The 24,316-nt window shown below is 37.1% G+C and overlaps 2 protein-coding genes across 9 annotated transcripts in view; one reads left to right on the plus strand and one right to left on the minus strand.

The window, feature by feature from the left end:
* Positions 1–24,316, plus strand: part of zswim7 (zinc finger, SWIM-type containing 7) — a 184,164-nt gene that overhangs the window by 96,841 nt on the left and 63,007 nt on the right. The window contains exon 7 of one of the 2 annotated variants that reach the window (XR_012405760.1): positions 4,035–4,692. The exons of the other annotated variant lie outside the window; for it this stretch is intronic. The gene's annotated coding sequence lies outside the window, so the exon portion shown is untranslated. Of the gene's footprint in view, positions 1–4,034; positions 4,693–24,316 lie in introns of those variants that run through there. 2 annotated transcript variants of the gene reach the window in all.
* Positions 1–24,316, minus strand: part of specc1 (sperm antigen with calponin homology and coiled-coil domains 1) — a 182,656-nt gene that overhangs the window by 16,758 nt on the left and 141,582 nt on the right. The window lies entirely within an intron of this gene.

Here is a 24,316-nt window from a genome sequence, read left to right on the forward strand (position 1 = left end):
ACTGAAACATCATTCTAGTTATTTTACAATGGGGTCAGTCTGATGGTTGTTCCATTAAATGCCATTCCATTGTGTTCATATTTTTTATCATGATCTGTTAAATCAAAATCACATGGCCTATTTGATGCACATGCTACAATGTTTCCATTGTAGTTTGTGCATTTCTTCTAATCAGATCAAAAGTTTATTGGACTTTACATACGTTTTTATGTGCACATTTTCAGCTTGTTATTTCCATTAGGCAGCAAGCTTTTATGCAATATTCCAAAACATGCATAAATAAAAGTGTATGGAAACATAGCTACTGAAACCTACAGTTTACCAGTTTTAAGTGTTATGTTGATCTTTGGGGTTTTTCTATCTATCTATCTATCTATCTATCTATCTATCTATCTATCTATCTATCTATCTATCTATCTATCTATCTATCTGTCTATCTGTCTGTCTGTCTGTCTGTCTGTCTGTCTGTCTGTCTGTCTGTCTGTCTGTCTGTCTGTCTGTCTGTCTGTCTGTCTGTCTGTCTGTCTGTCTGTCTGTCTGTCTGTCTGTCTGTCTATCTATCTATTCAGTTACACCTATTCTATAAACAGGGGGGGTTAATAAATAAGGGGGCTAATAATTCTGACTTGAACTGTAAGTAGTTTTAGCAAACAACAAATGTCATATTTTGGAGTGTAGTGTTTATCTAGGATTTTTAAATATGACCCATCAAATCTACTGTCTTGTAGAGTTTAGCTATAACCCTGATAAAACTCGGATCCCTTCATTCACATAATTCACACAATTTTTACAAGATACCACTACTTTTCTAATGCAAATTACTATGAAGTGTGACTAAAGATTGTTTCAGTGGTCAAAAATGATTTACAAAATGACTTTTGGACTGATCTAGATTAGAAAGTCAGGGATGTGGATTTTGATGGCAATTAAATCCCCACACAAACTCAATTTCTGTCAAAAAAAAACAATAGGTAACATTGTTTAATTTACTTTAAATGTTCCCTAAATGATCCTTCAATGTGTTGTGAACATGGCTTGCCCCACAAATTGCAGTTATTGACTTTGTGGGTAGCCATGTCACTGTTTAAACACTCTTTTTGCTTGTGGATTTTGTGGAAGTTGCTGCCATGTCCTCTTATTGTCAGTGATGCTTCATAAGCACCTTTTGGGTTAAGCTGTCTCTTTAATTTAGTGTTCTCTTAGCTTCATTTAGCATGTTTGCATCCAAATGCACATCATTTTCCACAAAGCAGTCCAGAAAATGAGAGTCAAGTCTGCAGAATCCATCTGGACCAATCACACTTCCTGAACATTGCGGTCCAGTAAGACAGACGGCAGCACATTTATTTTGAGAGAAATGATGTGTGACAGAAAACGCAAGACGTGGACGGAAGAGGACTGTTATTATAACAATGAAAATGTTGAGATGGACCTCACACACTCTAGACTGTTGTCTTATTGTCCTTTGCCGGACTTCCTGCCACTTCCTGCATGTCCCAGTGCAGTCGTTCTTCTTTGTATGAATGTCTGTGAAAGGTCCGAGTTTGGGAACAGGGCAAAGGGCCAGTGGTGGCCCTCTTGGGCTCAGCCCTTACTGGGCCCTCAGAGTCCCAACACTTCACAAAATTCTTTTGATTTAGATTCAGATGTTAGATTTGAAAGGAGACCCCGAAAGCAGATCTGGTCCGCTGAGGCCGAGTTGAAGAGAGGAGGAAGTTCATTAGCCATTTCTCCAGCCGGTCAAAAGGGTTTCGGTGGGGACGTCACCCACAGAGGGACAGTGAGGCACAAACCCTGCCAATAGTCCCACATCTGTGCTATGCAAAGGCTGAGTGACCTTTCTGATCAGGTGTATTTGAGGTGTCCAGCCTGAAAAATGCAACATAGGCTTATTCTAAAAAACGTAGCCCTAAATACATTTCTAGAGATCGTGAATTATGTAGCTAAAGGAACGTATGGCTGCATTTCATCTTTCAAATGAATGCTATGGGGTGGTATAATGCTGTTCCTTTTCGCGCTTACCAGCTGACCGCTTACCTCTGTGTGGACGGCTTTTCCGCTATTACTACATTGTCCAATGTCTCGTCGCATACATTGGAGGATTTGAGATTCAGAGCAGAGTTGACTGTGATGATGGGGTTTGAGTCCAGCGAAGAACGGTTTAAAAAAGCAGGTAAGACAAAAAATAAAACAAACAAGTAAATAACATGGTAAAATTTGAAAACGTGGTAAAAAATTAGGCTGCCGTGATGGCTTTTTTTCTGGATTGCTTTTCAAAACACTGTTGGACGGGTTGAGAGATGTGGGTGGGCGCTGGTAAATTTGAGCTTTTGAAAACGCTATCGGTTGTGTTTAGGGAGGGAGGAGGGTGGGGGTATTGGGCAGTCAGTCAATCAGTCGACAGCGGCCTCTGGTGGATTTACGTGAGAACAGCAGGTGCGAATGGCACTCGCGAGAGAAAATTGAGATCTCCAAAAGTGTACACAGTGGCCTCTGCTGGATTCGCAAAAACAAAAACTGCAAAATAAAACGTACCTCCAGAGACATATTTGGCACTAGAGGTCTGGAGCCGCAAGACCCGACCATCTTTCTTGAGGCACGGGAATAAATTTCCGAATAAAACGCGATAGCGGTCGGGAACTCTGGTGTAATTTGAACGAGATCGTGCGGCAAAACAATATAGCACTCCCGAGAGAGAGAGCGCGCACATCCACCGTAGGGTTTTTGAGAGGCTTATTTAATCACTATACATTCTTCCGTGGCCCAATATTTACCTGCTACATGTATAGAAATAATGCTGATATGATATATGAAATACAATTGGTAGTTGGCATATATATTTAGTGGATATGTTTTTAAGTCTGACTTTGAAACACTCATGTCTCGTCACAAAGGGGCAAAGAAAACTGACATTTAGCATACAATCCTTGCACAACAGTTTTATCTGTTATCTTACTCTTTTGGTGCAGCTCAATTTTAACGAGATATTTTGAAAACCAGATCTAAATTCAGTGGGAACGGTCGGGTCGGGCAGAAAATCGGGCAGGGCGGGCAGCGGGTGAACTAAGAATGAATAGACGGTGGTAGCGGTTGGGTGCGGTATAAAACTATAAAAATAAAAATTTCAGTCCCGTGCAGATCTCTATTTGGCGCACTCCAGAAATGTATATAGAGGTACATAATCAGAATGAGCCTGGGTTGAGAAAATGTCTTGTGTTTATGTGGAATAGGAGAGATGTGAAGGGAATAATGAGCCCCAACACAACATTCTGTTTCAGTTGGAAGAACATCAGCATACTAAAATGAATCTCAAAATCTTCCGGTTCACAAGGACTTGAACTATATAAGTTCATCAAATTTATTTAACCATGATTGACTTAAAATTAAATGTTTGATTTGAAATCTAAATATTTTGACCAAAGTTGTAACCATTGACTTCAATAGTATGCTTTTTTTTTTTCAGTATTATGGATGTCAGGGGTTACAGCATTGTCCAAAATATCTTCTTTTGTGTTTAACAAAAGAAAGAAACTCATAAAGGGTTATAACCACTTGAGGGTAAGTAAATGGTGAGAACGTTTTCATTTTTGGGTGAACTGTCCTTTTAAAAAATTATTAGTGCGCTTACAGTAATGTGATATTACGACTTACCTGGAAATCCCTTATATAAAGAATGACATATAGCTAGTCATCTTGTCGAAATAAAATACAGATAGAAATACAGATAGATTTAATACATTCAGTAAATGTAACTGCTAATCAGCATCGACAAAATGATAATTTCTGCCACATTGTGTGATAAGACACATCAACTCACAAAGACAGTTATTTCAAACACTCAAATTATGCTTGTCTAAAGTAGAAATATGTCCTTTTTCTCATAAAATTTCATAATATTGTGGCATACTGTATGTAGCTAAAATAGTTTTTTTTATCCCCTATTAAATGAATAGTTCATTGTGAAATCTTTACAATTGGAGTTTTTAATCTCCCTCAAGTGTTTCTAATCTTTCCTGCATTTCTTTTATTTTCAGATATTTTGAAGAATGCTGATAATGGTACATATTGACATCCATAACATGAAAAAAGTCAACTTAAAGAGGTTTAGAATCACTTGAAGCTGAATAAATGATGACAAAATGTTTTGTTGTTTTGGGTGTGTATTATTGCACCTAGAGTGTAATTGTTCCTTTTGTGCGCAATGATTCATTAGCCAAAAAAAACCCAAACTAAGCAAAACCAGTGGCTCTAAAACTTTAAAAGAAGACAAAAGCACAGTAAATACTTGTGCTATATTTAAATAGTCTTGAATACATGTGACAGACTTGTGTTAAAAACATAAATATATAATAATTCATCCATATTTATTAAACCAGTCACTCATTTGTGCGTAGTTCCACATATTTATGAGACATCACTGATCTGTTGAACCTTGTCATGTGCCAAAATGAACTGAACATTATCAGTAAATAATGATGGTCTGCTCCTTACACAATGCTATCATATGGCATCGGAGATGCTAGACGAACACATGGGCTCTTTTTATGCCAGCCACCTTTATGTACCTCTTGAATCGTGACAGCTCTTTGTGGTATGATAATTAAAGCATGTACGTCTTTTGTGTTCAGTTAAGCCAGACGGGTTTGGACTGATATGACAGTCAATAAATGATGACAGAGTTTTCAGTTCTGCATGAAAGGTCTCTTTCAAGTGGGATCGTGCACGTGCAGTATACATGTACAGTTGAAGTCAAAATTATTAGCCCTCCTGTGAGTTTTCATATGTTTTCCAAATTTTGTTTAACATTTAAACAAGAGTTTTCAGCTGTATTTTCTTTTTTTTTTCTTCTGGAGAAACTCTTATTTTATTTCAGCTAGATTAAGAGAGGGTTTCACTGATTTACACTGACCGGCCACTTTATTTGGTACATCTGTCCTACTGCTTGTCAACACAAATTTCTAATCAGCCAATTGCATGGCAGCAACTCAATGCATTTAGGCATCATGGACAAGACGATCTGCTGCAGTTCAAATCGAGCACCAGAATGGGCAAGAAAGGTGATTTAAGTGACTTTGAACATGGCTTGGTTAATGGTGCCAGACGGGCTGGTCTAAGTATTTCAGAAACTGCTGATCTACTGGGATTTTTATGAACAATCATCTCTAGGGTTTACAGAGAATGGGCCGAAAAAGAGAAAATATCCAGTGAGCGGCAGCTCTGTGGAAGCAAATGCCTTGTTGATGCCAGAGGTCAGAGGAGAATAGCCAGACTGGTTCCATCTGATAGAAAGGCAACAGTAACTCAAATAACCGTTACAACCGAGGTATGCAGAAGAGCATCTCTGAACTTACAACATGTCCAACCTTGAGGTGGATGGGCTACAGTAGAAGAAGAAAATACCGGGTGCCACTCCTGTAAGCTAAGAACATGAAACTGAGGCTACAATTGGCACAGGCTCACCAAAATTGAACAATAGAAGATTGAAAAAATGTTGCCTGGTCTGATGAGTCTCGATTTCTGCTGTTACATTTGGATTGTAGGGTCAGAATTTGGCATCAACACCATGAAAGCATGGATCCATCCTGCCTTGTATCAGCGGTTCAGGCTGGTGGTGGTTGTTTAATAGTGTGGGGGATATTTTCGTGGCACACTTTGGGCTCTTTAGTTCCAATTGAGCAATGTCATAGCCTACTTGAGTATTGTTGCTGACCATGTCCATTCCTTTATGACCACAGTGTACCCATCTTCTGGCTACTTCCAGCAGGATAACACGTCATGTCATAAAGCGTGAAACATCTCAGACTGGTTTCTTGAACATGGCAATGAGTTCACTGCACTCAAATGGCCTCCACAGTCACCAGATCTCAATCCAGTAGAGCACCTTTGGGATGTGGTGGAATGGGAGATTCGCATCATGGATGTGCAGCCGACAAATCTGCAGCAACTGTGTGATGCTCTCATGTCAATATAGACCAAAATCTCTGAGGAATATTTCCAGTACCTTGTTGAATCTATGCCACGAAGGATTAAAGCAGTTCTAAAAGCCAAAGGGGGTCCAACCCAGTACTAGTAAGATGTACCTAATAAAGTGGCCAGTGAGTGCATAATGCAATGCAAATCAACCTGCTGCTTATAGCATTTTCACACTTCAATTAATTTTTCTATTATCTTTCGCTGGCAAAAGACCTGCACGATCATGCAGCCTGACATTCCTCACATGCCTGTCCTGTTTCGTACAGCACAGGTGGCCCCGAGACCGTGAATATTCACACACACACACACACACACACACACACACACACACACACACACACACACACACACACACACACACACACACACACACACACACACACACACACACAGCCAAGCAAACACACAGTAGTTTATGGGGCCTGATGACGGTGGGTGTGTTTGTGTGTTTGCGGTGCAGGAATGCTGGGAGCGAGGCAGAGAAGCACGGACTCACATCCTGGACGGTCTGAATGCGCAGGGATGGGGGGAGGTCGGCTTGGGCGGATAATGTCATCAGAGCAGAAAGAAAGAGCCAGAGGAAGGGGTATAAATGTTATAAAAACAGCAGTCTCCATCAGTACACTGAGAGCCGGCTTCAAAAAGCAAACACAGCATCCAGTGACAGGAAATCACCCTTGCTCTCTTCAAAAGACCGATGCTCAAAGTGGATGAGAGAGAACGCGGGCTGGTAGTTTTCCATTGGTTTCGACAATATTAGGCCACCGATGTAGCTTACTGTACATTTAAATAGCCGGATGTACAGTTGAAGTCAGAATTATTAACCCCTCTGTATATTTTTCTGTATATTATATTATAGTTTGTCTAACAGATTTTTTCCAACACATTTCTAATCATAATAGTTTTAATAACTCATTTCTAATAACTGATTTATTTTATTTTTGTCATGATGACAGTACATGATATTACACTAGATATTTTTCAGGATACTAGTATTCAGCTTAAAGTGACATTTAAAGGCTTAATTAGGTAAGTTAGGGTAATTAGGCAAGTCACTGTATAACGATGGTTTATTCTGTAGACTATCAAAAAAAAAAATGATTAAGGGGGCTAATAACATTGACTTTACAATGGTTTTTCAAAAATTAAAAACAGCTTTTTTTTTATAATAATCTCCAGGTGAAAAAAATATTAAATGAAAAACTGAAAAATTCCTTGCTCTGTTAAACATTGTTTGGGAAAATTTGAAAAAATGGGCCTATAATTAATGTATTTTGGGCTTCTGCTGTCGAAATAGAAAGCAAGCTTACTAGGGCTGGGTGTCGATTCAGATCTCTTAATAGAATTTCGATTCACAAACTTTCGATTCTTGATCCTAAAACTGAATGTTGTGAACATCAGTTTACAAATGGTAAATTAAGAAAACAAACTTCAGATTTGTTTTTAAAAGCCATTGCACATACACTAGATGACTAATGTCTTGCCGTCGATCCCAGTTGTAAGAGCAACAAATAATAACTTGACTTCTAGTTAATGGAAAAGTGTCAGAAGGTGGATTTTTTTGATGAATCATCTGTTGAACTGCATCCCAATCATCACAAATACTGCAGAAGACCTACTGGAACCCGCATGGACTCAAGATTCAGTATGGGGGCGTGTGAGAGATCTGCAGAGTGGATGGGAACATCAAAAGCCTGGTGTATCAAGACATTTGTGCAGCCCATTAGATTACAAACCACAGGAGAGGGCAAATTCTTCAGCAGGATAGTGCTCCTTCTGAATATGACAGGTGTTCTACTTTTAGTGAACAAAGAATCAGTTTCAGTTCATTTGCTCACTCCTCATACTTCCACCTCCACATAAAAGCAGAGAAGGTCAAGGTGCTCCAGGATTGGCCACCTCAGTCACCAGATTTAAACATTATTGAGCATGTCTGGGTCAAGATGGAGGAGGCATTGAAGATACATCCAAAGTATCCTGATGAACTCTGAGAGTCCAGCAAGAACGCTTCCTTTGCCATTCCAGATGACTTTATTAAGTAATATGAGTGATTGCAGAGATGTATGGATGCAGTCCTTCAAGCTCATGAGAGTTATACACTAATATTCATTGTTTTTCCACTGTACCATGACTTTATATTCTACACTGTACATTATTTCTGTTAAGTGACAAGACTTTCGTCTTAGTCAAATCAGATCTTACTGTGCTTATAAATAATTAAAAATCAAGGCATGATCATATTTTATGTAGGTAAAATAAGCGTAATCTAGAGGCCTTTGCCTTTCAAATAAGTCACTTCTCATACCAAATGATCTACTAGAAGATAAGTTATTTTTGTTGTTCCTAAAACTTGAATAGGCGATAAAAAATGACTATGTAAAATGAGTAAACCTGTTGTTGTTGTTTTTTTAAAGATAAATTTTTGGCCTTTTTTGCCTTTATTAGATAGGACAGTATTTAGACAGGAAGCGAAGTTGTAGAGAGAGAGAGGGGGTAGGGAAATGTCCTCGAGCCGGGATTTGATCTCGGGACGCCCTGACGTGCTACTGCACCACATGTCGACGCGCTAACCACTAGGCTATTGCGCCGATAAACCTGTTGTTTTTAAAACAATTAGTTGACTTTACTTAAAAAGTTAACCCATTGCCTTAATTTTTTATTAAATAAAATGGTACATAATTATGAAAACGAAGCTAAATGAGCTCAAGTTACAATGCGTTTAATTTAAGGCAATTGATTTATTCACTTTTTTCAGTAAAGAAAATGATCACCTTATCAGTGTATTAAACAATCAACGAACCCCACCTCGGCAGCCTAATAATGTATTACCAAATCTGTCTTTTATTCCACCATTACCAAACGCCTATTTGAACCTGTATCTGCCAACTCTAGTAGAACTTTTTTGTTGCATTTTACACTGGACTCATTTAACACTTTTCATTTCATTTATCTACTTTTTGTGCTCAAATAAATCACTCATACTGTACATTATTTTACAGTTAGAAAAAAAGAATTATAGATATAAACTCATGAGACACTTGGCTTTCAAGGTATATTTTTTCTAGGTCATTACATGTTTTCCTGTGTTTGTAAATGAAAAAACAAATATTGAACAGTGTACAAATTTCTTTCTCATTACTTCATAATGTATAACTTTTCATATTTTTTTGCATCTTTCTAGATGGATAGTAAAGCTCAAAGTGTCCTCTTTCCAATGATAGTTAATTTATGTTTAAAACTCACTAGGGTGAAGAACTATTACTATTTAAAGTTAGGTAGGTGTAAATCTCCAAAAGTGAATGCTAATAATATTGAGCAAGGTAAGGAAGAGTGAGACGTTTAGTGGAGAAGACTAATAATTCGATCCGTGTAATTAAAGACATTCAATAATATAAGAATTACAGAACAAAGTTATAAATAATATTTCCCAAGTGATGTTTAATATAGCAAGGAAATTTTCACAGTATTTACTATTGTATTTTTTTTTTTTTTCTGGGGGAAGTCTTATTTATTAAAAGCAGTTTATAATTTTTTATTATTATTTTAAGATTAATGTTATTAGCCCGCTTAAGTTATATATATAATTTTTTATTTTATTCCCCCCCCCCCCCCCCCCCAATAACTTATCTAAGTACCATAACCTGCCTAGTTACGTCTTTAAAAGACATATTAAGCTCTATCCTTGCAGAAAATCTTGCAAAATAACTATTAAAATATTATGTTCGGTCATTATGGCGAAGTCTAAAGAAATTGTTAAATAAAAAAAATGTCGAAAAAATATTTTCTCCATTAACAGCGCTTGGGAAATTTATTAAATTTATAAAAATCAATTTATGTACACTGGAAGCTTCTGTACTCAAAAACAAATTCCTTGTGTGTGTGAAGCACACTTGGCAATAAAAACTGATTCTGAAATTGAATCGACCACAGTTAAAAAATAATTAATCAAAAGATCTATTTTTATTTTTATTTATTTTAATTTTTTTGCCCAGCCCTGCAGTGTACTCTTGTAGCGTTGAGCACAAATAGTCTGGTAGCACAGAAAATGTCACTTCCTCTATAAATACAAGCTTTAGACTGCGTAATTGTAGGTTTATGGGTTTGAGTCATTGGTTTAAAGACTATTAAAGCACAGCGGGTGCTTGCACACTGAAACAGTGGGTGCTTGCACACTTGTTATTGAGGGATTAAGTGTGTATATAGACTTTCATAAGCGTCTGACACACGTTCATGTACATCTAATTGTCTGCTGGGAGACAGTAAATGCGCGCGCACACACAGATATTGGAGTAGAACTGTCAACACAAGGACAGGCCTTTCAGTGAAGAGTCCACATCCTCTCCAGCATTGACGGCTGTTTTTACCAAAGCCATGACATGCAGTGACTTAATAGCCATACGAGAGACAGGCTTTTAAATAAGTGGAGCACACAGTCTCCATGGACATCTAGTGCACTAAATAGTGACTTCTGGATATGACAGATGTTCTACTTTTAGTTAAAGAAGAGTCAGTTTCAGTTCATTTACACACCCACATTTCTTGTCAAATTCAGATAACTTTGTCTTTGGGTGTACAACAAAGCTTAGGGTTTTTTTTTTTTTTTTTAAGTGTAGACGACAAAAATATTATGGAGCAGCATATATTACTCAGAAACAAACTTGTCATGGACACATTAAGACTTCCTTTTCACTACTTATTCATTTCCTTGTTTTAGTTAAATTGATGTAGTTAACCCTCATTTTATTTCAGAGTGACATTTACATTAAATTTACATTTAATCATTTGGAAAAGGCTTTAATCCAAAGCTATATACATAATAATAAGTGAATGGAATAAAGATTAGAGTGGTCAGATTTTTATTCCATGTTCTGTTGACAATCTTGATTCTGGTTGATGGGAGGTGTGCAATAAAGTAGTTTAATGCACATGTAAAGTAGTTCCAGTCAATTTTGACCATGATTCGAAAAAAAAATATGGCCAACTAAGATTACTACTAGTAACTACTAGTGACAGTTGCCGGAGCCTTCGTTTATCTTGTGTTATCCCAATGTGTTGTGTTGTGTTTATCCCAAATCAACCGACTCACAAATATGGTCAAAAATATTTGAGAAATGGTAGCTAACACATATTGCTATGAGCTAGTTATGCATATATTAGATATGCTCATGTCATTTACATGCAAACACATAAAGGGCTCTATTTTAACGATCAAGGCGCAAAGTCTAAAGCGCATGGTGCAAAAGCATTAAGGGCATGTCCAAATCCACTTTTGCTATTTTAAGGATGGAAAAATATGATTTACTCCATGGCGCATGGTTTAACAGGGTTGTGCTTATTCTCATAATAAGTTATGGTTGTGATTTGAGCATAACGTGCATTAAACCAATCAGAGTTTCATCTCCCGTTCCCTTTAAGAGTGATTTGCGTAGTGCCATGGTGCATTTTCTATTTACATGGCGGACTTTGTAAGAAGAAAAACTCAACACTTCACTAGAGAGAAAACAGGTAAACAGAGCATCTGTAGTGCAGATGAACAAGTCTCCTCCATTTGGCCTCTTAACTTTCTTCTTATTTTATTTTTTACTTTACTCCTTTACTTTCGTGGAGTAAGGAAACGGTGTTGTACGCACTCCACTAAAGACATCTATTAGTCTACATATTTAATTTAGTTTAAGCTCAAAGATTTGTTTCAAAATTATTTTTAAATTCAGTTCTAATTTCCAGCAAACAAATAAATGAACAATAAGAACAAAGTGTGGTAAAAACCACATGGAGTTATATCCAAAACACACATCCTATTCTTATGCTCCATATGATCAAATATATTCCATTTTAATCCTTTTTATATATAAAGATATTTGTGCATTGGTGTACATCCTGTGTGTATTAAGCAATGTGTAAGCGTTTGGACTCGTATAGGTGCATAACTAATGCACTCTGTGCTGGACTTTAGACCAGATTTTATTTGGTCATTGGTGCAGCCTATTTCAGTTCTTAAAAATAGCAACACGCCAACAATGCGCATTAACACAGCTGCTTTTCAGACCAGCACACCCACAAAGTAGCACAAATGGATTTGCTATTTAAACAACGTGGCGCAAAACGTGAAAATTAGGGTTGTGCTGGTCTGAAAATAGCCCTTATTGCACCTTATTGAGCCAGGTGTATGATAGGGCCCAATGTCTCTCTCTCTCTCACACATACTTCCTTTCTCTCTGTCAGCCTGTGACTGATTCAAAGCGGGGAGATCTAATTTTAGATAAGTAATAATACTTAGATAATATTATCTAACAAACAACAGCAATCTAACACTCAAAAGTCATCCCAATTTCAAATTAAAATAAAATATTGATCAAAGCATAATACTTGAACACGCAAAAAAGAAAATATTTCTTTACAGAATTAGTGAATGCTAGACAAAGCTAGAATTGCTAGACAAAGCTAGTGAATTGCTAGACAAAGTATTTCAAAACTACATTTTTTTTATATGGTGCGTTTTATGAAAAACAATTTATTTATGTAAAGTCCCTCGTTATTCATGGGAGTTACGTTCTAAAAATAACCTGCGATTATTACATATGTTTTAAGGCTGTAAAACCCCTCACTACACACTTTACAAAGGATGGAAAAACCTAATTATTGCATATTGCATGTTATTTGAAATTAAATTAGCCAGACAGCGTTCTGTGGCACGGCAGAAATTTGAACAGTGTCCTGAGTCGTATCTGGGGACCAAAGATAGCCGCTGACTTGATATATATATATATATATATATATATATATATGGATATATATGGATTAAGTGTACTCTAGGAGTGTCAAAGTTACTTGTTATTTCGATGCAAAACAATTGCAATACTTGAAATACGTCATTCATTAAATATGCGATATGTCATGGACCACAGTAGCATACTTTGGAAAGTGAGGTAATTAAAACACTCCAACTACTTAAAGAGCAGATAACTGTGCTTAATTCAATGCTTTTGAGTTTGTACGGACCATATTTTGCTGACACTGAAAGTGAAGTAGAGCCTTTGTTTCATTCTTGGGGAGGAAATGGAAGCTGTAAAACTCTCTTTCTCACTGTGGACCCTTTGACCTGCTGCTGTGTCCGTGTGGTAACATTTCCTGTCCTCTCTTGGCTGTTATACTGATACTTGTGGATCCTGGCACAAGGAGTTTTCATCGACACATCTACTGTATAAGGTGATCCTTCTATGAGCAGATATGGACACCAACTGACGGATCAGCTAATAGACGCAGGCGTTCTTCAATGTGCATGTCACTCTCTAATGGTCAGCGCTGTTCACCAAGCAATCACAATCATTACTGTTGAGTGCAGGATCACAATAGCCATCAGTAGGTATTTTTGTAACTCTACCCCTTCCCCTTGGTCCTTGAAACAGAGTGTGAAGGAGAAGGGCTTTAAAATTCACCTTTAAGAAATGGGAAAGCAGTACAGCACCTGCACACATCATTGTGAGCTCTTGCTTCATTTGAGATCAGACGATCACAACTGCTGTAGTTATTCCAGTTGTGTTTTATTTTATCTTCAGGAAATCACTGAAGGCAACGATATCATGTTTTCATAACGATCTAATGTGGCAATAAGATCGTAACTGTACTGTACATTTACACCGTGGCCATATTCATCCATGTAAGCAGAAAAAAAACAACATAAACATTATAGCAGACACTATGAAAAGGTCACTCACAGCCACTAGATTCTTCTGACAAGGGATTTGAGTGTGAGATGTGAAAGTATGTTGTGGGACTACTATAAAGGAGTAATTATTAGAGATAATAAATAGCGAAATTTAGCTATTTTTATTTTAGCTTTTTTTTTAAAGCATGATGATGAAACACAAATGACGTTATAATTGTATTAAAACACGTGTTTGTTTTATGTAATTGATTATAATAATGACAAAAAATACTAATTTGGGCATTTCCCTATGTCCATGTGCAGCCATTGTAGATGGTGTATTCGGGGAAAATTTCTTACCCCTTGGTTTCGAGTGTGGTCATGGAAAATCTCTGTTTAGTATTGGGATTATGCTTAAGTCTTTAAAAACTTGCTCAACAGCGCTCAAAAAGCAAGTGGACTATTATTTAATTTTGTGTGTTTGTTCTGAACACTCCTGTCGTCGTACCTGAGTTTAGTTTGATGCATTCAAGCGTCTTTTCATTGAGCAGGTAAAATTAAAGGTACAATTCATATATCTGACTGCTTGTATTAAAATGCTAAATTGTATTCTTGTAAAGTAAAATTAAAAATTGTGTATGGAAAGCATTGTTGATGTAATGATTCCAGCGACTCACAATTCACGATACTAATCTCACAATAAAATTTAGTCCTGTTTTTTTTTTTTTTAATTATTAGAAACAAATGTAAGGTGAAAAGCCTTATTTTTTTTTCTGAAAATACTACACATTTTTTTTGCAAAATAATATATTTTCTGGCATAACTAAATTGCTATTTTAAAAATTAAAGATTTTTTTGCGTTAATATTTTTTTCTGTGTATAGACGTCTGTGACTGGTTTTTCACTGTTAATGTGCATCATATTCGTTGTTCTGTTAACGTAAAAGTGAACGTTGTTTTGCAGTATTTGCACAGTTTGTGTTTTGTCTGCCGCACTTCACTGCTGTCATTTTACTCTCCACCCAACCTCTTGCTTGCCGCTGATGTGCAGGTTAAGGGAGTTTGTGCCTGTAAACACAGCACCCTCTTCTGTTCAAAAAATATGTCGCGATTCGATCAACGTTCATTCAACCGGTTTAACATTTTAATAGAGGGCGCCCCCTCTATTTAAAAAATGTGTCGTGATTTGTTTAACATTTACCCAACCGGTTTGAATTATAAATCCAGCACCCCCTTTGTTCAAAAAAAGTGTTGTGTTTCATTCAACATCCGTTCAACCGGTTTAAATTGTAAACACAGCGCCCCCTCTGTTAAAAAAAATTATTGCGATTTGTTTAACATTTGTTCAAGTGGTTTAAATTGTAAATGCAGCGCCTCCTCTGTTCAGAAAAATTGTCGTGATTCGTTCAACATTCGTTTAACCGGTTTAAACCGTAAATGCAGCGCCCCCTCTTTTCAAAAAATGTTTCGCAATTTGTTCAACATTTATTCAACCCATTTTAAATTTTAAACGCAACACTGCCTCTGATAAAAAAAAAAGAATTGCGATTTGTTCAACATTCGTTCAATCGGTTTAAACTGTAAACGCAGCGCCCCCTTTGTTCAAAAATTGTGTTGCAATTCATTCAACATTTCTACTGGTTTGAATTGTCACATATTTGAATTCATTTTTAACCAGCTCACGGTTAATCGTTACATCTCTAGTTACTACACAACACTGTTGGCATGGCATATGGACACAATTTTCAGTATGAGGTAGATGAAAGCGTTTACATTTGAAGCCATTGCCAGATAATGTATCCAATATTCTGGTAATGTTGTGCATCCCTAATAGAAATGTTGTTCTGTTCAGAAAATACATTTATTTTAGCTGTAATTTGAGTGTGTGTGATTAGCTCTTATTTATGAAACAAATTATAACATGGCCACATTTAAACAATTCAGGGATCAAATTGGTACAACTAAAGGAGCATTTAATTGGCTGAAAATGTTCCCTTTGAAGCACAAGTGTCATCAAGCGAATGAGAAAAACATCCCCATTGCTCTTTCTCTTCCCATAAAGGAATAATATAACTTAACAAATTAGCAGCCTACTTCCATAGTGCTATTTTGGTTTTCAGCAGCATCTGTTCTTATTGACTTTTATTGTGTGCGACACTCCTAGTGTGGACCACAGAAGAGTCATGCATATTTGTATTGCTTAAGCAGCCATCTGTATTCCCTTTGCCTTCATTTAGATGGGTTTTGGTTTTGGTTAAAGACAATAAATGCAGGTGACTAACAAAGCTGAGGTAAGAGTGGGCTGTATGATGAATCAGAGAGCCGAGACACAAATAAAGCTGAGCTGACGGGGTCAGAGCTCCTCAAATAGTGTGGTCTGTCTGACCTCTCCAGACACAGCACAACCACATTGAGGAGGTGAGGAAACCAGTGATCGTTGCATAAAGCGCCTAAAATGGCTCTTGAAGACGCGTAGGAAGCTGTATTATTCAAGAGCGCAGCTTTTGTTGTATTTTGAGACGGCTAGAGCTGCGCACTGAGAAAAGCAGCGGGACGGGAAGTACAGTTTTTCAGGCATTGTTTGGTCTGATATTTCTGGATCAAAGTGAACAATCTGATCACGCACAGTAGGAAAGAAATAACACGAATGAGAACTCTGTAACATCTCTTTTCTTTTTCTTAGAAAGCATAAATGTCAAACAGAGTCAAATGGAGATTATATGTCAAGTTTAGACACTCAAAAAGATCTCAATGTCTCAAATTTGGCAGTTTTAAAATAAAAATCAGTTTTCAATACAAGCTCAAATCTTTCACTTATAATTCCTTGAATTATCTGGACGATAATGTCAGCATTTAATTTATAAATATGGTATCTTCCATTTCTTTGTTAAATTTACAATAGAATTTTTTACAGTAAACAAAAAAACGTAGAAATTATTAAGTTTTGCATGTTTTTAGGTTGGCGGCATGGTGGCTCAGTGGTTAGCACTGTCACCTCACAGCAAAAATGTCACTGGTCGAGTCCTGGCAGGACCAGTTGGAGTTTCTATGTGTAGTTTGCATGTTCTCCTCATGTTGGCGTGGGTTTCTTACGAGTGCTCCGGTTTCCCCCACAGTCCAAAGACATGCTCTATAGGAGAATTGGATTAACTAAATTGGACGTAATGTATGTGTGTGTGTGTGTGTGAATGCGAGTGTGTATTGTGAAGCGGCTGGAAAAGCATCCGCTGTGTAAAACATATGGTGGAATAGTTGGCGGTTCATTCCGCTGTGGCGACCTCTGATAAGTCATAGACTAGGCTAAAGGAAAATGAATGAATGTTTTTAATTATTTGTCATGCCAATAAAGCACCTATGTGAATGTGAGAGCGCTCGCATCTGTAACATCCAGCTGGGTGTTTTTGGGAGGCATATTTATTCGCTATACATTCTTCTGTGGCCCAATATGTACCTGCTACATGTATAGAAATAATCCTGATATGATATATGAAACACAATCGGTAGAAGGCATGGGCCGGTATAAGATTCTGACGGTATAATAATCTTGGATAAAAATATCACGGTATCATGGCATTGTGATTACTGCTGTAAAATATCTTCTTTTTAAATGTCTGGGTAAAAAACTAAAACTTTTTCCCCTTTGAAATCAATATAATTTATTTTTTGAAAGATTTTTAATATTTTGGAGCAGTGAACATGTCAGGCTAAGTAATTCAAATAAATCACTGACTTCTGCTGTCGTCATTAGTTTCAATAACACTGATTTCTTTATAGTTTAAAATGGCATCTTTGGATATTTTTCTTCTAAAGATACTGTTGTCCTAAAAAAAAAAAAAAAAAAGAATGTAAAAAAAAATCGTACACATACCTTAGGAATGGTATAGCAGAACATTTTGCCGGTTTTAAAACCTTGACTTTTCCAAACCGCGATATACCTTGAAAACGGTTAATGTAACATACGTAAACGTTAGTTTGCAAATATATTGAGTGGATATGTTTGTAAGTCTGACTTTGGAAGAGCCTCACCAGCCACAAACCTCACCGCACGTCACGTGGCACTCATGTCTCATCACAAAGGGGCAAACAAAACTGACATTTAGCATACAATCCTTGCACAACCTACACTTTTATCTGTTATCTCTCTCTTTTGGTAGAGTCCAATTTTAACGAGATTTTGAAAACCAGATATAAATTTAGTGGGAACAGTCAGGTCGGGTTGAAAACGGGGCAGGTCGGGCAGCAGGTGAACAAAGACTGAATGTACGGCGGGAGCGGTCGGGTGTGGTATAAAACCTGGCGGGAGCTGGGATTAAAATTTCAGTCCCGTGCAGATCCCTAAAGTAAAGACATTACAAATGTGCAAAAGATTTTACTGGGAAATAAATTTGAAACAAGTGTCAGTGATCAGCCTGATCTTACAAGGAATCGTAATTTACATTTTGTCATTTAAGTTACTAATTCACATGTTTTTAGTGATATAAAAATTTACAATTTTAGGGGGATCAGCAAATTATACTAAATTATGTACAAATGAGATCATACAAACTCATGAATTTGCCACTAAAAAGTTCCGAAGTGCCGTGAGATTGTGTCTTCTCTTATTGTTAGGTTTCTGTTCCCCAAAGAAATCCAGGAAAATAAAATGTATCATTGTTTACACAGGAAAAAGAAGCAGAAAAAAACAAGAACCATCATTAATGATCGAACACCAATAATGATAATCACAGTAGAACAGCAAATCAGCATATTAGGATTATTAGACTGAAGAATAATGTCGGTTAAAGGTGCAGTGTGTAAGTTTGACACCCATTGGTTGAACTAGGTATTGCACACCTTTTTCAAAACACACGCAAGCGCTTGTTGCCACATTGACAACATCAACATCAGTGTGCTTGATTGTCGTTTCCGTTCATGATATTTATATTATTTTCTAATTAATAACCTCATGTGGAACTCTGAATCTGCGTTTCATTTCGGAGTCTGCTACTGTCCACTAGAGGTCACATTTCGGTCACGGACACATAATTTGAGACCCTTCCTGACTGAATGAACGAATGAAATACGCAGTTTTCCACCAAGGCAACCCAAGGTACTGAAATCTAATTGGCTAAACTGGCATTGGGCGGGTTAAAATAATCAAAACAACGAAAGCCAAAGCACGTAATGCACATTTTCAAAGCAGAATATCTGACTTCAGCATTGTTTTTTGGATTTCAAGATTGTTCACTTAGCATGTTTAATAACATATTCTGATATTTTGTATGCTTTAGAAGAGTCTTTTGTGAACATTTAAAATATGTTCAGATAGAAAACAGGCCATATAATATGTCACAATATTACTGTTTTTATTGTGTTTTTGATCAAACTGATGCAGCAGAACAGACAATAATGCTAACATTTCCAAACTTTTAAAGTGTCAGTGTATAAGAGTCAAAAATATTGAGGAAATACAAATGTCTTTGACACTCTAAGTGCTGTAAGGACATCTGAGTGCTTGTTTTCAATTATATCTATCCTTCAAGGACCAGGCCAGGTGTAAGTGTGCCTGTGTGAGACACATAGCAAGACAGGCTGAGAGAAATAGAGGAAAAGGCCACTACTTCCCTTCTTTTTCCCCTATTCCTGGAGGAACATGTCACATTTTTTCCTGCATCCTCTAGTCATTCTTCATGTCTGAAGCAGCCCCTTGTGGATGGAGCAGTGCTGTTTTTGTTTGTCTGAGAGAATGTGAGCGATGCGGAGGGGCGGATGGAGGGTCGCGGAGCGCAGGCCCAGCTGATTCCTCTGTTTAAAAGCACCGACGACCCCCTGTTTTCATTCCTCATTGTCTCTATCCTGAACAAACAGCTCCAGCTCTGTTTTTTTTTTTTTTTTTGTTAGGGTTTTTCTGAAAATATTCAGATGACCTAAATAAAGTACTTCAAAGAAAGTCCAGTTTTGAAGATTGGAGTTTCGAAATTAAAGGGCTGTCTAGGATAATTGACAAGCCTTAATTTCTATTTGTGTGTGGATCAGATCTGTGGATTTAAGAGATTTAGGGCTATTTACACAATTTTTTCAGCCAAAACTGGAAACTTTTAATAAGTTTTGCTAGTTTGTTTACATGACAACTGCATTTTTGTAACTGAAAATGCTTAAATCTTGGAGCAAGTTATACGGTGGGAAGTTTTTGAAAATTTCACTGTTGTTGTTTTCATGTGAACATCTGAAAACGTGAATCTTTGAAAATGTTGATGCCATGCACATCAAGTACATGTTTAGGGAAGTGTATATTAAAGGCGTGGTAGTGTTGTTGCTCAAGGGTTTGGATTTACTTCACATTACAATGAACCGCTGAGATGCATTATAACAATAATTTTCTAAACGCAAGGAAAAAACTTTAGTTTTTAGTTTTTTAGAACTTTTGGTCTGGGGGGTCCAATTTCGCTATACGAAAGTGTAGTGACAAATAAAGGCTTGATTGATTGAGTTATGTGTATTATTTATTTATTTAATTATTAAATAAAGTGTGCCTGACACAAGTGAGTGGACATACACTCACCGGCCACTTTATTAGGTACACCTTACTAATATAGGGTTAGTTCTACTTTTGCCTTCAGAACTGCTTTAATCCTGTGTGGCATAAATTCAACAAGATGCTGGAAATATTCCTCAGAGATGTTGCTCCATATTGACATGATAGCATCACACAGTTACTGCAGATTTGAAGGCTGCACATCCATGATGTGAATCTCCCAATCCACCACATCTCAAAGGCGCTCTATTGGATTGAGGATCTGGTGACTGTGGAGGCCATTTGAGTACAGTGAACTCATTGTCATGTTCAAGAAAGCAGTCTGAGAATATTCATACTTTATGACATGTGTGTTAGCTTGACGGAAATAACTATCAGAAAATGGATACAGTGTGATCATAAAGGGTATATATATATATATGTGTGTGTGTGTGTGTTTATTTGTTCCCCAATTTCTGTTTAATGGAGAGAAGATTTTTTCACCACATTTCTAAACATAATAATTTTAATAACTCATTTCTAATAACTGATTTATTTTATCTTTACCATGATTACTGTAAATAATATTTTACTAGATATTTTTTAAGACACTTCTATACAGCTTAAAGTGACATTTAAAGGCTTGACTAGGTTAATTAACTTAACTAGGCAGGTTAGGGGTATTAGGCAAGTTATTGTATAACAATGGTTTGTTCTGTAGATTATTGAGAAAAAAATATAGCTTAAAGGGGCTAATAATTTTGTCCCTAAAATGGTACATAAAAAATTCAAAACTGCTTTTATTCTAGCCGAAATAAAACAAATAGGACTTTCTCCAGAAGAAAAAATATTATCAGACATACTGTGAAAATGTCCTTGCTCTGTTAAATATCTTTTGGAAAATATTTAAAAAAGAAGAAAACAAAATCGAAAGGAGCTAATAATTCTAACTTCAACTATCTTTATATATATATATATATATATATATATATATATATATATATATATATATATATATATATATATATATATATATATATATATATATATGGGGTCTTGGTTGATAGTTTTTCTTTGGAGCCAGATTGGTTGCTGTCCAGAAGGTTTATCTGTGCATAAAATGAAGATAATTGACTGAACACTGCTTGGTCAAGTGTGTCATAATGGCATGTCATAGAATGATTTGTACTCAAGACAGCAGAGTGCATTTTAACATCATATAATCACCTCTGCACACTAGCAGGTAATCAATAACTGCTATAAATTATTATTATTATTTTTACTGCGTATTATTTACAAAATACTGAGTGAATATCTCATCTTGTTCTCGTGAACCCAATATTAAAGGAATAGTTTATTATTATTGTTATAATTTAGTCACCCTTAAGGCATCCTCAGTGTGTATGACTTTCTTCTCTCAGGCGAACACAATCGGGGAAGTTTTACAGTTTATCCTGTTCAATCAAGTGGAGTGACAGTGTAGTGGCCTTTTTTTAAGCTTTTAAAAGTACAAAAATAACTAATGCATAAGGGGATTCTTATGAGGTGGATCGATGTGCTTTTTGCAACAAAAATATTTCTAATTACTAAATCAAAAACTGAGCAGCATGGTGGCTCATTGGTTAGCACTGTTGCCTCGCAGCAATAAGGTCACTGGTTCAAGTCCCAGCTAGTCCAATTGGCATTTCTGTGTGGATTTGCATGTTCTCTTCATGTTAGGGACAATATGGTAGGACAATAACCTACTTTAAGGTTGAAACGGCAAATGTTTTTGCTATGCTTAAAAAGTGCAAAGATGAAGAAAAAACAAATTCTAAAGCCAAAAGGTCAATTAGAAAACCTTTGATTGTGTTACATTATTCGCATGTTTCATGGTAAAGTGCTTACCATATATCACAGAGCACCGAAATAATCGCAGTTTCACCCTTTCAAACCACAGTTTCAGTTTAGGCACAATTAATCATGCAGGCCTAAGTGGGTCTAGTGCAAAAAAGAACATTTAGGCCCCGTTTACACTAGTGCGTTTTAGTTTTAAAACGGCATTTTAGAATGAAAACGATCCGCGTCCACACTTGCGTTTTACCCAGCGTTTCTAACCTGCTCTCCGTCCACACCAAAATGCTGAAAACGCACATCACGTGACCACACACACACTTTCGGGCAAGCGCTGCAGCATTTCTACCCAGATGAGAGCTCTGCTAGTCGGACTGCTCATCAAGCATCTCCCGCTGGATCTAATCTCGCTATATTTGCTAAACGTAATATTTCATTCATGTTGTTGTCTTTATTTAACGACATATTCCCTGACTTTGGTCATTGGAATCTATTACTTGTTCACAGGTAACTTGTTTTGGTTAAGCGCAAAGATAAGTTAATGATTAATCCATGCACATAGACTGATCGCTTGCCTTTATTTCCTATAATGTAGAAACTTATTGTATGTTATACTTTTATAATGGCCATTATTGATGATTAAAACTGATATTCAGCAGAAGAGAGGGCGTGTTTCGTATTTTCACTGAAATTGAAAGGAGGCAGTTGTTATCGGCTCCGTTTTGTTATAAATATCCACACAGTGAAGATGACGCTCATAAATGCAGCACGGCGCCTCAACATTTCTGCTGTCTGTTAAGTTGCTAATATTAAAATGAAAATAGGCAGTTCCTTAAATCATGTTTACATTTTATTGTTGAGAAAGTGAAACAACATAGCCAGGGTGATGTGAATGAAGTTATAAAGTACACTGTTCCCTTTGAAGATTTACGCGTGTCCTCGGTATGTTTTTCATATTAAACTGAGAAGGGGGAGACTGCAGCCTTGATCAAACTTGCGAAGTCTGAACTTACAAGAAGAGGATGCGAGACTGAACTGTGTGTTAGGCTACTTAATATTGAGGAAAAGCCCCAATCAGATAGGCGAATGTCTGCAGCCCCGCCTCCGTTTTCAGATGTCTCCGTCTTTTCCCATCCACACTGAGACGGAGCAGCAGCGTTTTAGAATGAAAACGGCCTCTCCAGTGTTTTCAAAAAGCTCAGTTTTCGGCGCTCGAGAACTCCGGCGTAGTGTGGACTGATGGCGTAACCGTAGCAAAACTTATGCGTTTTTAAACTAAAACGCATTAGTGTAAACGGGGCCTTAGTCAATTCAAAGCTCAAATGACACATTTTCGGACAAAAGAACTAAAATACAACAAGTGCTTCACACCCTCTAGAAGGCTTTTCCACAAAGGACAATAGCAATCATCGACACGCCACAACTGCTGTCAATACCACCAGAGCAGCACTGAATCCTAAAGCCAGCCACAGAAAACATGAAAACTCCATCAGCCACATCCATTCACAATCAATGACCGGCGTACACCTTCAAGTGCGCAGCTCAGTACTCAGTGCACAATAGAGCAAACAGAACAGGATGCTAAAAATATCCCAAACAGAACCTTTAATTCAAAACAACATGAGGCGAGGTGAAACTAAACGACAATTGCTCCTTTATAAACAGTGGTTTGTGTGGATGATTCATTAGCGCCGGCTACAAACATCTCCTGGTGTGTGCTCATTAAGTTTCCATCATTCACACTAACTGTGTCCAGCACTACATTATTAAGAGTGCTCCGTGATCAATTCCTTTCTCGGTGGCTGACATTTCAACGTGGCCTACGTGCAGCATAGCCTTCACACGTACCAACAAGTCCTCAGGGCCCGCGAGTGTCACAAAAAAACCTCTAGAGGCACATAACATTACGGCTGCTCGAGAGACACGCGTACACGAGCGCAGCGCTTCTCTGGTTATTTAAATTAGGATTAGTATCACCGTAACCTTGGCGACAGCACGGGCCACGAGCATACAGATGTATGTCGATGCTCAGTTGTGATTCTTTCCTATGGGATGTTTCTGGTCAAATGGTACATGACGCATTTCTGGGACGGAGGAAAGCATATGCAGGAAAGTTTTTTTTTTTTTTTTTGAAACACTTTTGAAAGCACTTTAAATGGACTGGAGAAGCATTAGCCATGTAGTTATGGGAGACCAGGGAGTAACTCATTAAAAGAACATCCTGTGTTAATTAGCCTGCTGTTTTACCACAGTCAACTGACATTAGGACAAATGAGAAAATACTGCTAACTAGCATGACCCAGGTATGACCTTTTTTGGATCATACTGGATGGATCCATCCTTCCATCCATCCATCCATCCATCCATCCAATA

This window comes from Danio rerio, chromosome 5, assembly GCF_049306965.1.
Source record: "Danio rerio strain Tuebingen ecotype United States chromosome 5, GRCz12tu, whole genome shotgun sequence".
In the NCBI taxonomy this organism is placed as follows: domain Eukaryota; kingdom Metazoa; phylum Chordata; class Actinopteri; order Cypriniformes; family Danionidae; genus Danio; species Danio rerio.